Genomic DNA, 16,019 nt, shown 5'->3' with positions numbered 1-16,019 from the left:
GCCTTTGGTTAATTCCTCTTCCTGGTGGGAAATGAGAGTTAAATTTGCCCATCCAGAAACCTCCAGCTAGTCTCTCATTGGTTCTCCCTATTCCTGTTCATCTTCCGCAGAAATTGCAAACTGGGCCAAACAGGAGGTTAAAGGCACTGACTCTCCAAGTCGGGAGAGTGTTAGTAAAGCATCTGGAATGTTGCACCCGAATACCAGGGGACGAGAACTGAGACATATTTGAACACGTCTCCCGATCACACGGTTGATCATACTCTGGGTTCCACATGCATGTTTTAGCTGAAGGAAGAATCCCTTAAACCTGGAGAGTTGAGACCCGTGGAATGGGTACCATGCAATATGACTTCATAGGTTCTTCATTTGCTCACCGAACCTCTCCAATCCTATCACTGCTGTGTTTATGCCCCTGTACACACGCTTGATTGTCTTTCAGAGACATAGCAATCCATAGGTTTTAAGATACTTACTAGTCAGGTACATTCTTAGGCATTTAATATGGGGTGTTGAGTCCATTTCGTTGAGCAAGGAGTAGCTCTTGTCTATTACATATTTGGCTTAAGGAACTTTATCTGTGCTCATTTCAATCTCTGGTTTTATGCAGCACCCCAACTCACCTTTCCCCTTAAGCTAGCATAAGTTGGTTTTCTAAATTTGAGACCCTGTTCTGTTTTGTAATTCAGTTCCTGTGTAGCCAAGTTTACATTCCGTGTATTAGTGATATCTTATGATGTTTCTTTTTCTGTGTGACTTATTTCAGTTAGAATCATCATACCTGAATCCACTCATTATGCTGCTAGGGGCCTGGTGACATAGATTTCATTGCTGAGTGATATTGCATTGTACGTATGTACCACAACTTCTTTATCCATTTTTCACTTTCTGTGATATTGAACTTGTACCGTAAACGAGGTTCTTGTAAACAGAGCCGTCCCAAACTTTGGGGTGGCTGTGTGTTTTTGATTTTAATTTCCCTAAGCTATAGGACCATAAGTGGAAGTGCCCTAGGCTCTGTTGCTTTGTTTTTTAGATGTTTCAGGAAACACCATACACTTCTCCCGAGTGGCTGTTGGCAATTTACATCTCGCCCGTCAGCATAACAAGGCGCCCAGTTCTCCATGGCCTGTCCAGACTTTCTGGATTTTACACTTTTTTCAGGTGGCCCTTTTCACCGGGGGGAAGTGAGACTTCATTAGAGTGCAGATTTCCTTTGCAAGCTTGCTTGGTTGGCCAAAAAGGGCGTATGCGTTTTTTCCTGAATATATTCAGGAAAAATCGCATACACCCTTTTTGGCCAAGTGCATCATTGTGGACGTTCTGCCTCTTTTCCTATGCTTTAAATGCAATTCCAGTCTACCTCCTGAAATCGGTTTCCTGCAATTCTGCCCCGCTTTCAAGTCCTCTTGGCAGCCTTACTTCAGTATATTTTTGGATGATAGCTGTCATTTATAACTCTGCAGGTTTGTGAATTACAGTGCCCCTGAGCTCCTTTCTTCAGCTCCCTTTCTTGTGAGCTGGCCGCAACACTGCAGGATTGCTTCAGGCCCTAATCTTGTTCTGGCACTGCACGCTGAGCCTTTGGTTAATTCCTCTTCCTTGTGGGAAATGAGAGTGAAATTTGCCCGTCCAGACACCTCCAGCTAGTCTCTCATTGGTTCTCCCTATTCCTGTTCATCTTCCGCAGAAATTGCAAACTGGGCCAAACAGGAGGTTAAAGGCACTGACTCTCCAAGTCGGGAGAGTGTTAGTAAAGCGTCTGGAATGTTGCACCCGAGTACAAGGGGATGAAAACTGAGACATATTTGAACACATCTCCCGATCACATGGTTGATCATACTCTGGGTTCCACATGCATGTTTTAGCTGAAGGAAGAATCCCTTAAACCTGGAGAGTTGAGAGCCGTGAAATGGGTACCATGCAATATGCCTTCAAAGGGTCTTCATTTGCTCACCGAACCTCTCCAATCCTATCACTGCTGCATTTATGCCCCTGTACACATGCTTGATTCTCTTTCAGAGACATAGCAATCCATAGGTTTTAAGATACTTACTAGTCAGGTACATTCTTAGGCATTTAATATGGGTCATTGAGTCCATTTCGTTGAGCAAGGAGTAGCTCTTGTCTATTACATAGTTGGCTTAAGGAAATTTATCTGTTCTCATATCAATCTCTGGTTTTATGCAGCACCCCAACTCACCTTTCCCCTTAAGCAAGCATAAGTTGGTTTTCTAAATTTGAGACCCCGTTCTGTTTTGTTATTCAGTTCCTGTGTAGCCAAGTTTACATTCCGTGTATTAGTGATATCTAATGATGTTTCTTTTTCTGTGTGACTTATTTCAGTTAGAATCATCATACCTGAATCCACTCATTATGCTGCTACTGGCCTGATGACATAGATTTCATTGCTGAGTGATATTGCATTGTACGTAAGTACCACAACTTCTTTATCCATTTTTCACTTTCTGCGATATTGAACTTGTACCGTAAACGAGGTTCTTGTAAACAGAGCCTTCCCAAACTTTGGGGTGGCTCTGTCTTTTTGATTTTAATTTCCCTAAGCTATAGGACCATAAGAGGAAGTGCCCTAGGCTCTGTTGCTTTGTTTTTTAGATGTTTCAGGAAACACCATACACTTCTTCCGAGTGGCTGTTGGCAATTTACATCCCGCCCGTCAGCATAACAAGGCTCCCAGTTCTCCATGGCCTGTCCAGACTTTCTGGATTTTACACTTTTTTCAGATGGCCCTTTAGACCGGGGGAAGTGAGACTTCATTGTAGTGCAGATTTCCTTTGCAAGCTTGCTTGGTTGGCCAAAAAGTGCGTATTTGTTTTTTCCTGAATATATTTAGGAAAAAACGCATACGCACTTTTTTGCCAAGTGCATCATTGTGGACGTTCTGCCTCTTTTCTTATGCTTTAAATGCAATTCCAGTCTACCTCCTGAAATCGGTTTCCTGAAATTCTGCCCCGCTTTCAAGTCCTCTTGGCAGCCTTACTTCAGTATATTTTTGGACGATAGCTGTAATTTATAACTCTGCAGGTTTGTGAATTACAGTGCCCCTGAGCTCCTTTCTTCAACTCGCTTTCTTGTGAGCTGGCCGCAACACCGCAGGATTGCTTCAGGCCCTAATCTGGTTCCGGCACGGCACACTGAGCCTTTGGTTAATTCCTCTTCCTGGTGGGAAATGAGAGTTAAATTTGCCCGTCCATACACCTCCAGCTAGTCTCTCATTGGTTCTCCCTATTCCTGTTCATCTTCCGCAGAAATTGCAAACTGGGCCAAACAGGAGGTTAAAGGCACTGACTCTCCAAGTCAGGAGAGTGTTAGTAAAGCATCTGGAATGTTGCACTCGAGTACCAGGGGACGAAAACTGAGACATATTTGAACAAGTCTCCCGATCACATGGTTGATCATACTCTGTGTTCCACATGCATGTTTTAGCTGAAGGAAGAATCCCTTAAACCTGGAGAGTTGAGACCCGTGGAATGGGTACCATGCAATATGACTTCAAAGGGTCTTCATTTGCTCACCGAACCTCTCCAATCCTATCACTGCTGCGTTTATTCCCCTGTACACACGCTTGATTCTCTTTTGGAGACATAGCAATCCATATTTTTTAAGATACTTACTAGTCACGTACATTCTTAGGCGTTTAATATGGGGTGTTGAGTCCATTTCGTTGAGCAAGGAGTAGCTCTTGTCTATTACATATTTGGCTTAAGGAACTTTATCTGTGCTCATTTCAATCTCTGGTTTTATGCAGCACCCCAACTCCCCTTTCCCCTTAAGCGAGCATAAGTTGGTTTTCTAAATTTGAGACCCTGTTCTGTTTTGTAATTCAATTCCTGTGGAGCCAAGTTTACATTCCGTGTATTAGTGATATCTTATGATGTTTCTTTTTCTGTGTGACTTATTTCAGTTAGAATCATTATACCTGAATCCACTCATTTTGCTGCTACGGGCCTGATGACATAGATTTCATTGCTGAGTGATATTGCATTGTACATAAGTACCACAACTTCTTTATCCATTTTTCACTTTCTGTGATATTGAACTTGTACCGTAAATGAGGTTCTTGTAAACAGAGCCGTCCCAAACTTTGATGTGGCTATGTCTTTTTGATTTTAATTTCCCTAAGCTATAGGACCATAAGTGGAAGTGCCCTAGGCTCTGTTGCTTTGTTTTTTAGGTGTTTCAGGAAACACCATACACTTCTCCCCAGTGGCTGTTGGCAATTTACTTCCCGCCCATCAGCATAAGAATGCTCCCGGTTCTCCATGGCCTGTCCTGCCTTTCTGGATTTTACACTTTTTTCAGATTGCCCTTTTGACTGGGGGGAAGTGAGACTTCATTGGAGTGCAGATTTACTTTGCAATCTTGCTTGGTTGGCCAAAAAGTGTGTATGCGTTTTTTCCTGAATATATTCAGGAAAAAACGCATACGCACTTTTTGGCCAAGTGCATCATTGTCGACGTTCTGCCTCTTTTCCTATGCTTTAAATGCAATTCCAGTCTACCTCCTGAAATCGGTTTCCTGCAATTCTGCCTTGCTTTCAATGCCTCTTCCTAGCCTTACCTCAATATATTTTTTGAAAATAGTTGGCCTTTACAACTCTGCAGGTTTTTGAATTGCAGTGGCCCTTAGCTCCATTTTTCAGCTCTTATTTTTGTTATCTTGCCTCATAAACGCAGGATTCCTTCAGGCCCTCTTCTTCTTCTGGGGCACCTTTCTGTGCCTTTGGTTTATTCTTCTTACTGATGTGAAATTAGAGTGACATGTGCCCATTGAAACCGCTACAGCTAGTTTCTCACTGGTTCCCCCTATTCCCATTCATCCTCCGCACTAACTGCAGACTGTGCGATACCAGAACTTAAAGGCATTGACTCTCCATGTGGGGATATTGTTAGTACAGTGGCTGGAATGTCGATCCGGAGCCCCAGGAGAGGAAAAATGAGGTGGGTTTTAGAAACCTTTCCCGATCATATGGTATACCAGTCGCTGGGTTTCCCAAGCATGGTTTAGCTGTAGGAAGATTCCCTTCAACCTGGAGTGTTGGGACCCTTGGAATGAGTAGCATGAAGTATTGCATTAAACTTTTGGCAGTTGCTCACCAAAGCTCACCAATCCTCTCAACCCCAAGTGTCCAGCCTTATGTCTTATCCAGCTGTGGGTTTATATGTGGTCAATCCAGGTTGCATCACAGCTCCTGAGCGAATTTTGTAAGAATTTTTCTCTCTTTCATTGTTTCTGCGTTTTGTTTTTAAAATTTATTTCTATAATGGGGTTTAGCTCATTTTCACTGCTGTGTTTGTGCCGCTCTGCACACACTTGATTCCCTTATGGAGATATATCAATACATGGGTTTTAAGATTCTTATTACTCAGATATATTTCTCTGTGGTGTATAGGGTGTGTTGAGGCCAGTTCATTGAGCAAGGTGTAGATCTTGTCTAATACCTATTTGGTTTCTTGAACGGTATCTGTGCTAATTTCAAACTCTGGTTTTATGCATCACCCCACCTCTCCTTTCCCCTTAAGCTGACATAAGTGTGTTTTCTAAATGTGAGACACTGTTCTGTTCTGTAATTCATTTCTTGTGCAGCCATATTTACCCTCCCTCTATAAGTGATATCTTATGATATGTTTCTTTTTCTGTTTGACTTATTTCAAGTAGTATTATCGGACCTAAATCCACTCTTTATCCTTCTACTAGCCTTATTACATTGATTTCATGGTGAAGAGATATTCCATTGTACATAAGTACCACATCTTCTTTATCCATTGTTCTCTTTCCTGGGATATTTAAGGTGTACTGAAGTTGAGGTTCTTGTAAACAGAGTAGCCCTAAACTGTGGTGTGCTTGTGTCTTGTTGATTTTTAGACTTCCCTAGATATACTCCCATGATTGGAAGTGTCCTATGCTCTGTAGCTCTGTTTTTTAGATGATTTAGGAACCACCATACACTTCTCCAGAGTGGCTCTCGGCAGTTCACACACTGCCCATCAGCGTATAAAGGCTCCCTGTTCTCCATGGCCTGTCCTGCATTTCTGGTTTTTACAATTTTTTAGGATGGCCCTTTTGACCGGTGGGAAATGAGACTTCTTTGTTGTGCACATTTGCATTGCTTGCTTGCTTCGTTGCCCATAAAGTGCGTATGCGTTTTTTCCTGGATATAATCAGGAAAAAACGCATACGCCCTTTTGGGCCAACTGCATCATTGTCGAAATTCTGCCGCTTTTCATGTGCTTTAAAGACGAGTCCAATCTATCTCTTGAAATCTGTTTCTTGCAATTCTGTCTTGCATTCAGATCCTCTTCTTTGCCTTACCTCAACATATTTTTGGACGTTAGTTTTCATTTATAACTCTGCAGATTTGTGAATTGCAGTGACCCTGAGCTCCATTTCTTAAGTTGCTCTTTTGTGAGCTGGCCTCAAACCTGCAGGATTGCTTCAGGCCCTATTTTGGCTCCGGCGAGGCGGGCTGAGCCTTTTTTAAATTCTTATTCTTAATGGGAAATTAGAGTGATATGTGTCCGTCCAAACCCCTACAACTATTCTCTCATTGGTTCCCCCTCTTCCCGTTCATCCTCCTCACAATTTGCAAAATGTGTGAAACAGAAGTTTAAATGTGCTGATTCTCCAAGTGGGGAGATTCTAAGTAACGTGGCTGGAATGGTGAACAGGAGCACCAGGAGAGGATAAATGAGGTGCATTTTAGACACATCTCCCGATCACATGGTGTACAGTCCTCTGGGTTTTCCATGCATGTTTTAGCTGTAGGAAGATCCCTTGAACCTGCAGATTTGGGACCCATTGAATGGGTACCAGGTAGTATTACTTTAAAGGGTGTGCATTTCCTCACCCAACCTCACATTTCTCTTAGTGCAAACAGTTTCCAGCCTTATGTCTCATCCTGCTGTGGGTGTAGATGTGTTCAATCCATGTTGCATCACCGTCCCTGAGGAAAAGTTGTAAGAGGTTTTCTCTGTCTCTCTGTTGTTTATTTTTTTCAATTTATTACTATATTGGTTACAGCTGATTTTCAAAGCTCTGTTTCTTGCTGCTGTACATCCACTTGATTCACGTACAGAGAGACATCAATAAATTCTTTTTCAGGTTCTTACCAGTCGTATATATTCTTTTCCGGTGACTTGAGTGTGCTGAGTGCCATTCTTTTAGCTACCGTGTAGGCCTTGTTGATTATCAGTTTGGTATTTGGAATGGTATCTTTGCTAATTTTAACCTCCTGGATGATGCCTCACCCCTCCCCACCTTTCCCGTTTAGCAGCCTTATGCGTGTTTTCTACATATTTGACTATGTTTTTGTTTTGTAATTTATTTCATGTGCAGCCATTTTGGATTCCACCTTTAAGTGATATCTTATGATATGTGTCTTTTTCTTTTTGAATTATGTCACTTAGAATGATCATACGTAACTCCTCCGGAGTTGTTACAACTGGCCATATTTCATTGATTTCCAGGCTGAATAATATTCCACTCTACCTAAGTACCACATCTCTATCCATTTTTTCCCTCCAGAGACATTTAAGTTATATCCTAGTCGAGGATCTTTTAAACAGAGAGGGGGTAAACATTGGGGTGCCTGTGTCCTCTCGATTTTTGTTTTTCCCAAGATATACGCCCATGAGTGCAAGTGCCCTATGCTCTGTAGCTCATTTTCTAGATGCTTTAGTAAACACAATACACTTCTCCAGAATGGCCGTTGGCAATATACATTTCCACTATAAGCCTCACAGGGCTCCCTCTTCTCCTTGCCCTGTCCTGCATTTCTGTTGTTTACGCTTTATGAGGCTGGCTCTTCTGACCGATGCGAAGTGATATCTTTTGTAGTATTGACTTCCAGTGCCCACCTCTTTGGTTGGCTAAAAAAGTGTATGCCCTTTTCTTGAATATATACAGAAAAAAACGCATACACCCTTTTTGGCCAACTGCAATGTTGGCAATGTTGGCAATGTTCAGCTCCTTTTCTTGTGCTTAATGGCGAGTCCTTTCTACCTCCTCAAATCCCTTTCCTGCCATTCTCCCTTGCTTACAAGTCCTTTTCTCTGACTTTCCTCAAGACATTTTTCAGTGATGGATATTTTCAACTCTGCAGTTTCGTGAATTTTACTGCCCCTGAGTTCCATTGTTCAACTTGTGTTTATGGGAACTGGCCACAAAGCAGAGGGATTTCCTCAAGCCCTATACTGTTTCCATGGGCAACCCTAGCCTTTGGTCAATTCGTCTTCCTGATTGGAAATTAGAGTGACATGTGCCTGTCTGAACACCTAGGACTTGTCTCTCATTGTTCCTCATCCTTCCGCTTCATCCTCTGGACAAATTCCAAACTGTACGCAACAGGATGTTGACAGTGCTGACATCTCCAAGTGGGGAGACTGTTAGTAAAGACGCTGGAGGGGTGAACCCGAGCACCAGGAGATGAGGAGATGAGATGCCTTTTCCAAACTCTTCCCGATCAGATGGTATACCATCCTCTGGGTGTGACAGACATGTTTTAGCAGTAGGAAGAGTCCCATTCATGTAAGGAGAACACCAGGGCTTTTTCAAAATCAGTGTCTCCCCGAAACCCAAACTGGGGAATTTTTTAAGCTACGGCTACACATATGTTCATTAAGGGCCTTGGAAGTAGGCAGAGTCCAAACTTTAGATGATTGAAGTCTTCAGGGTCAGAAGCACTCACCACCAGCTTCCCTTAGGTTACACTTTAACTGTCATTGATAGATGATGTCAATAAAAATATCTATTCTTTTTCAGATTATTTCCCCTTATAGGTTATTGCAAAATGTTGAGTGTAGTTCCCTGTGCTATACAGTTGTTCCTTGTTGATGATCTATTTTATACATAGCAGTGTGTATGTGTTAATCCCAAACTGTTAATTTATCCCTCCTCCCACCTTTCCCCTTTGGTAATAATAAATTATAAGATTTTATACTTCTCGGAAATGGGGGAGCTGAAAGAGAGGTATCATTTTCAATGGAAAAGCATTTAAAACAAGATTGAAGCTTTAACCAAGATTATTAGATGTACATCCTTGGAAAGAAATCACTTCGTTTCTCTAATATTGACCTGACAAATAAGACAAACCTTTTCACTGAACTTGCTTATAATAAAGTGATGGAAATAACAAATGGAAGTGTTAGAAACATCTTATTTTACCCGAGCCTTATACACTGTTCTGTGTTAACTACAGTTTGGCTCACACATCTGTTCATTGAGGTTACAATAGTCTCAATTTCTGTTACTGATCCTCCAGAGTGGACCCCAACAAGTGTCCCCCTGCCCAGTGTCATTGGGGCCAACAGATCGAGACTGAGTTTGGTTCACAAGCAAAGGAAACTTTATATTTTGATCAGAGAATGGAGAGGTGAGAGCATGCACTACCCCGTGGGCTGTGGGCTGGGCTGCTGTGTAGAGATCCTGTCAGAGTCAGTGGGAGGGAGGGGGCGGAGCTCTCAAGGGCCGGGTTGGCTGCAGCTCAGGCTCTATATCGTGGAGTCTGCACTGGGCTCCAGGAGCTGAGGTGTCAACCCAGCCATTCTGCACTAGGAAATCTGGTCTGAAGTGCCGGGTGTGGAACCTCTGCATGCAGCACCCTAGCAGCACATGAAATTAGACAAAGCACAAAGGATAAAAAAGGTTAGACTTGACTTTATTGCCCAGATTCTATTTTTATCTCCCAGGGATTTTTAATGGGCTTTGCTGGGGACAAACCCCTCCTCTGCCTTTTGTCCTGTTCCTCATTCTTGGAGTGCTGAGGGTGCAGACCCTTCTTCTGTAACTGCTGAGCGCTGAGTTGGGAGCCCTCATACCCGGGGGCGAGGGTCAGAGCTTCTCCCCAGCAGCCTCCAGGTGACGTTGATTGTCCCCAGGCCCCCTGCCTCCCTGCTCGTCCACCTGAGCACCAGCATTGGAAGTGTTATAGATTCTAATGGCCTTTAAGGGTCCAGGAAAGAGATGTGCAGAGACGCTGTGGGGGCCGGTTTCAACCCGCCCCACATTTGTTCGGCCACCTTAGGCTGACCGTTTCTGCCAGCCTAGATGCTCTGACCAGTAGTCTGCGCTTTCTTCAATTAGGCCCCTGAATTAACGTACAAACAGCACCAGGTGTCAGAGCCCTGCCCGCTCAAGTCCCAGACAGTCCAGGGTCAGTGGTGATCAAGGACCATGATGGCCACTGAGTCAACAGCCTTTTGAAGTAAACAGGAGTCCAGCCGGTCTTATTGGCCACCATCATCATGGTGTCTGTAGGCTTTTCTATGGTGACAGTGTGATATATGGTTCCCCCGCCAAGATTATTAGCTCCCCTCTGGGTGCAGTAAGTCCTGCAAGCAGTAGTCTACTCTTTTGGGACACACTCTTGTTGTTTTATGAGAGAAACTCCAGGTCAAGTGATGTTCACACGAGTCGTCATGGTGCCCTGTTGCCCCTGGTTATCTCTCTGGATGTTGGAGTTGGAGGGCCTCCTCACTCGAGGTCGGTGTGCCCACGGAGCGAACCCTGCAACTTCAGGGCATGGTTGGTGGTTAGGATCACCATGTGGGGTCCTTTTCCCTTAGGAGGGAGGTGGCCTTTTGGGCTGCTGATTTCCAGGTTTTTAGATACCGCCAGTATCTTGGCCAGATGTGGCAGTGGGCCAAGCCCCTTGGTGACCGTAGTTTATCCTACCTGGATGGCATTCTTGCATTGTTCCATTTCAAGTGGTCCCGGTTTTTGCGCTAATTCTCCAATGGTGATTCACCTTTCACCGGGAATGTAAAGGTCAAAGGGTTTAGCTAAATTAGGGAGTTCCAGGGCAAGGGTCTGAATTGACTGCTCTTTCCATTCTTGAAAGGCCACTTCTGGATTCTATTCAAAAGGATCATCATCTTTTCCTTTCAGTGTTTCATATAGAGGCCCAGCTAGTAGACTGTAGTTAGGGATCCAGAAGCAGCAAACCCTGGCCTCCCCAGGAACCCCTAAGCTGTCTTCTAGTTTTAGAAAGGGGTAAGGCTGAAAATGGTTTCTTCCCTTTCCTGGGATGGGCTTCTCCGACCTTCTGTGAGAATGAAGCCCAGGCAGGTCACCGCAGTCTGTGATATTTGAGCTTTTTCTTGGACAACTTCTATCCTTTATTGGCTTGGTAGTTCAGAGGCCTCCTTAGTAGGGCTGGTGATCAGAATGTCGTTTGCGTACTAAAGGAGGGTTTCCTTTTCCAGAGGTAGAACTTTTAGGTCTTTAGCTAAGCTTTCCCCAAAGATGGTGTGGGAATTTTTGCACCCTTGGGGCAAGACGGCCCGGAAGTATTGTTTTAGTTGTATGTTGAGTCCTGCCACTCACAAGCCAAAATTTCTTGTGAGTCTGGGACTAATGGAATACAAAAGAAGGCATCATTGAAGACTAATACAGAATACCATGTCCTGGTGGTTGGTAGAATGACCAGCAGGGTGTAGGAATTAGGAGCAACTGGAGGTATATCCTCGGTGGCTTCACTGACTGTCCTGACATCCTTTACCAGGTCCCCAGCAGCCCATGGGGCTCTCGTGGTCAGACCAATCCCAGGATATGGAGCTCACCTGGGCAGGTACCCCACCCCCACCCCAGCCCACGGGGCTCTCGTGGTCAGGCCCCTCCCAGGATACAGAGCTACCCTTGCAGGTACCGTGGCAGGGCTGGGCACACAGGAACCGTGCACATAGCCCTCATTGCAGAGCACCCCCAGCTCACCTGTCTCTCAGAGCTGACACAGAGCACCTCAGAGCAGGACTTGAACTAACAAACAGCAGCTGCGACAGGTCTGTGACCCTGGGCATCACTCTGTGCGGCCTCCCTCCACCTGGTCTTCCAGAGACTTCCACTGCACCCGGGGCACCAGGCCTCTGTCTCCAACCACCACCCATCCCTCCTCTCCCTGACTCCTGGGTTCCTCTCATTAGGAGAGGGTTTTCTTGAAGTTGTCTCCCACTCATGGGCCAGATAAAATGATTAGAAAACAAGCCAAAGCTGCAGCCCCTTGTCTATCCTGACTCTCAGGAGCCCACACCTGTTCCTTGGACCTGGCCGGTTCAGCAAGTTCCATTTTCTGCAACTGTGAGCCCCTGAGGGGTGATGATTGGCTGACCTGGGCAGCCTTACCGTGCCGGCCAGCCCTCCCCAGGTGTGCCTGGGTTGAGATCAATATAAATACCACTCCAGGCAGCAAGAGCCCCTGCAGCCGTGCCTGACGCCATTTTCTCTGCCCTGTCAGCAGTCTCGGGGCTGGGCTGGTGGGAGGGAGTGAGAGGCCACGGCTTTGTGGGTGGCCCAGTGTGAGTGGGGCTCTGCTGGACTTTCTGCAGCAGTTGCCAGGCTGCCACCTGCTAAAGAAGAGGATGTGTCACCCATACCTGCTGCTGGAATTTCTCCCTGGGCCGAGGTGAGGAAGGAAAAAAGCAGTGGGGGCAGGGACAGGACGGGTATCTCAGGCAGGGAAATGGAAATCTTCCAGAAGAGCACCCAGGGCCAGGACCATCCTGGCTGGCCTGCAGGCACCAAGTCGGCCGGCATGCTGTCACTCGTGTGGCTCTATGGCCCTTCCTCTAGGCTTTCAAGTCCTTGTATATATTCAGGTGTTTTACCTGGGACGGGTGGGAATAGTTCAGCAGCAACTGGCCTGGGGCTCAGCTCACGTTTACTCACAGATGCCTCGGCACGGTGGCCCAGCGTTGCAATGAGGACGCTTGTTACGTGGGGGCTGCTGGCTGAATGGGAGACGATTCCCCACCACTGACCAACTTCAGAATTGTTTACAACTGGAACAAGTGCCCTGATACGGTTTTCCTCTGTGTAACTGGTGGGTTCTGTGTTTTTTTTCTCTTTTTCGTTTTTGGTTCAAGGTAGATTTTATTCCTCTTTTTTGTATTTACAGATATAAGCATGGAAATAATTTATTCATATAAATACATGTATGTGAAGGGAATAATTGCTTTTTCTGTTTTATTTTTTAAATTTTATTTCTTTTTAATTTTGAATTTTATTTTATATTTTTATACAGCAGGTTCTTATTGGTTATCTATTTTATACATATAAATGTATACATGTCAATCCCAGTCTCTCAACTCCTCCCACCACCACCCCCCAACAGCTTTCCCCCCTTGTTGTCCATACATTTGTTGTCTTCATCTGTTGCTCTATTTATGCCTTGCCAAATGGTTAATCTGTACAGTTTTTCTAGGTTCCACATATATGCATGAATATACAAGATTTGTTTTTCTCTTTCTGACTTACTTCACTCTGTATGACAGTCTCTAGATCCATCGATGTCTCTACAAAGGACCCAATTTCATTCCTTTTCATGGCTTAGTAATATTCCATTTTATATATGTACCACAGCTTTATGCATTCGTCTGTCTGTGGGCATTTAGGTTGCTTCCACTACCTCGATATTGTAAATAGTGATGCAATGAACATTGCGGTGAATGTCTCTTTTGATTTATGGTTTTGTCTGGGTATATGTCCAGTACTGGGATTGCTGTATCATATGGTAATTCTATTGTTAGTTTCTTAAGAAACTCCATATTGTTCTCCATAGTGACTGTATCAATTTATATTCCCAACAATAGTGGAAGAGGGTTCCTTTTCTCCACACCCTTTCCAGCATTTTTTGTTTGTAGATTTTCTGATGATGCCCATTCTACCAGGTGTGAGGTGATACCTCATTGTTGAGTGCATTTTGTTGAGCAAGGAGTAGGTCTTGTCTATTACATATTTGGCTTATGGAACGGTATCTGTGCTCATTTCAAACTCTGGTTTTATGCAGCACCCCAACTCACCTTTCCCCTTAAGCAAGCGTAAGTGGGTTTTTGAAATTTGAGACGCGGTTCTGTTTTGTAATTCAGTTCCTGTGTAGCCAAGTTTACATTCCATGTATTAGTGATATCTTATGATGTTTCTTTTTCTGTGTGACTTATTTCAGTTAGAATCATCATACCTGAATCCACTCATTATGCTGCTACGGGCCTGATGACATAGATTTCATTGCTGAGTGATATTGCATTGTACGTAAGTACGACAGCTTCTTTATCCATTTTTCACTTTCTGCGATATTGAACTTGTACCATAAACGAGGTTCTTGTAAACAGAGCCATCCCAAACATTGGGGTGGCTGTGTCTTTTTGATTTTAATTTCCCTAAGGTATAGGACCATACTTGGAAGTGCCCTAGGCTCTGTGGCTTTGTTTTTTAGATGTTTCAGGAAACACCATACACTTCTCCCTAGTGGCTGTTGGCAAATTACATCCCGCCCATCAGCATAACAAGGCTCCCAGTTCTCCATGGCCTGTCCTGCCTTTCTGGATTTTACACTTTTTTCAGATGGCCCTTTTGACCGGGGGAAAGGGAGACTTCATTGGAGTGCAGATTTCCTTTGCAAGCTTGCTTGGTTGGCCAGAAAGGGCGTATGCGTTTTTTCCTGAATATATTCAGGAAAAAACGCATACTCACTTTTTGGCCAAGTGCATCATTGTCGACGTTCTGCCTCTTTTCCTATGCTTTAAATGCAATTCCAGTCTACCTCCTGAAGTCGGTTTCCTGCAATTCGGCCCCGCTTTCAAGTCCTCTTGGCAGCCTTACTTCAATATATTTTTGGACGATAGCTGTCATTTATAACTCTGCAGGTTTGTGAATTACAGTGCCCCAGAACTCCTTTCTTCAACTCGCTTTCCTGTGAGCTGGCCGCAACACTGCACGATTCCTTCAGGCCCTAATCTGGTTCTGGCATGGCACGCTGAGCCTTTGGTTAATTCCTCTTCCTGGTGGGAAATGAGAGTTAAATTTGCCCATCCAGACACCTCCAGCTAGTCTCTCATTGGTTCTCCCTATTCCTGTTCATCTTCCGCAGAAATTGCAAACTGGGCCAAACAGGAGGTTAAAGCCACTGACTCTCCAAGTCGGGAGAGTGTTAGTAAAGCGTCTGGAATGTTGCACCCGAGTACCAGGGGACGAAAACTGAGACACATTTGAACACGTTTCCCGATCACACGGTGGACCATAATCTGGGTTCCACATGCATGTTTTAGCTGAAGGAAGAATCCCTTAAACCTGGAGAGTTGAGACCCATGGACTGGGTACCATGCAATATGACTTCAAAGGGTCTGCATTTGCTCACCGAACCTCACCAATCCTATGAGCCCCAAGTGTCCAGCCTTATGTGTCACCCAGCTCTGGGTTTAGATGTTGTAAATCCAGGTTGCATCACAAGCCTTGAATGAATTACTTAAGTATTGCTCTCTATTTCACTGTCATTGTGTTTTGTTTAAGAAATTAATTTTTATTATGGGATTTAGCTGATTTTCACTGCTGCATTTATGTTGCTGTACACATGCTTGATTCTCTTACAGAGATATATAAATCCGTAGGTTTTAAGATTCTTATTAGTCAGGTATATTCCTAGGCGTTGAATATGGGGTGTTGAGTCCATTTCATTGAGCAAGGAGTAGCTCTTGTCTATTACATATTTGGCTTATGGAACGGTATCTGTGCTCATTTCAATCTCTGGTTTTATGCAGCACCCCAACTCACCTTTCCCCTTAAGCAAGCATAAGTTGGTTTTCTAAATTTGAGACCCTGTTCTGTTTTGTAATTCAGTTCCTGTGTAGCCAAGTTTACATTCCGTGTATTAATGGTATCTTATGATGTTTCTTTTTCTGTGCGACTTATTTCAGTTAGAATCATCGTACTTAATCCACTCATTATGCTGCTACGGGCCTGATGACATAGATTTCATTGCTGAGTGATATTGCATTGTACGTTAGTACCACAACTTCTTTATCCATTTTTCGCTCTCTGCGATATTGAACTTGTACTGTAAACGAGGTTCTTGTAAACAGAGCCGTCCCAAACTTTGGGGTGGCTGTGTCTTTTTGATTTTAATTTCCCTAAGCTATAGGACCATAAGTGGAAGTGCCCTAGGCTCTGTTGCTTTGTTTTTTAGATGTTTCAGGAAACACCATACACTTCTCCCTAGTGGCTGTTGGCAA

At 44.2% G+C, this 16,019-nt stretch overlaps 1 long non-coding RNA gene across 3 annotated transcripts in view; it reads left to right on the top strand.

Moving 5' to 3' along the window:
* LOC125964095 (uncharacterized) overlaps positions 1-15,768 on the top strand; it is a 183,493-nt gene extending 167,725 nt beyond the window's left edge. For 2 of the 3 annotated variants that reach the window (XR_007476750.1, XR_007476748.1), the window contains exons 4-5: positions 9,281-9,391; positions 15,705-15,768. This is a non-coding gene — a long non-coding RNA (uncharacterized LOC125964095). The remainder of the gene's footprint in view (positions 1-9,280; positions 9,392-15,704) is intronic. The other variant, XR_007476749.1, reaches the window with a different exon arrangement.
* The last annotated feature ends 251 nt before the right edge of the window (positions 15,769-16,019 follow it).

This window comes from Orcinus orca, chromosome 3 (genome assembly GCF_937001465.1).
Source record: "Orcinus orca chromosome 3, mOrcOrc1.1, whole genome shotgun sequence".
Taxonomy (NCBI): domain Eukaryota; kingdom Metazoa; phylum Chordata; class Mammalia; order Artiodactyla; family Delphinidae; genus Orcinus; species Orcinus orca.
Note: the sequence above shows the minus strand (reverse complement) of the source record. Positions and strands in the feature narration are given on the sequence as shown.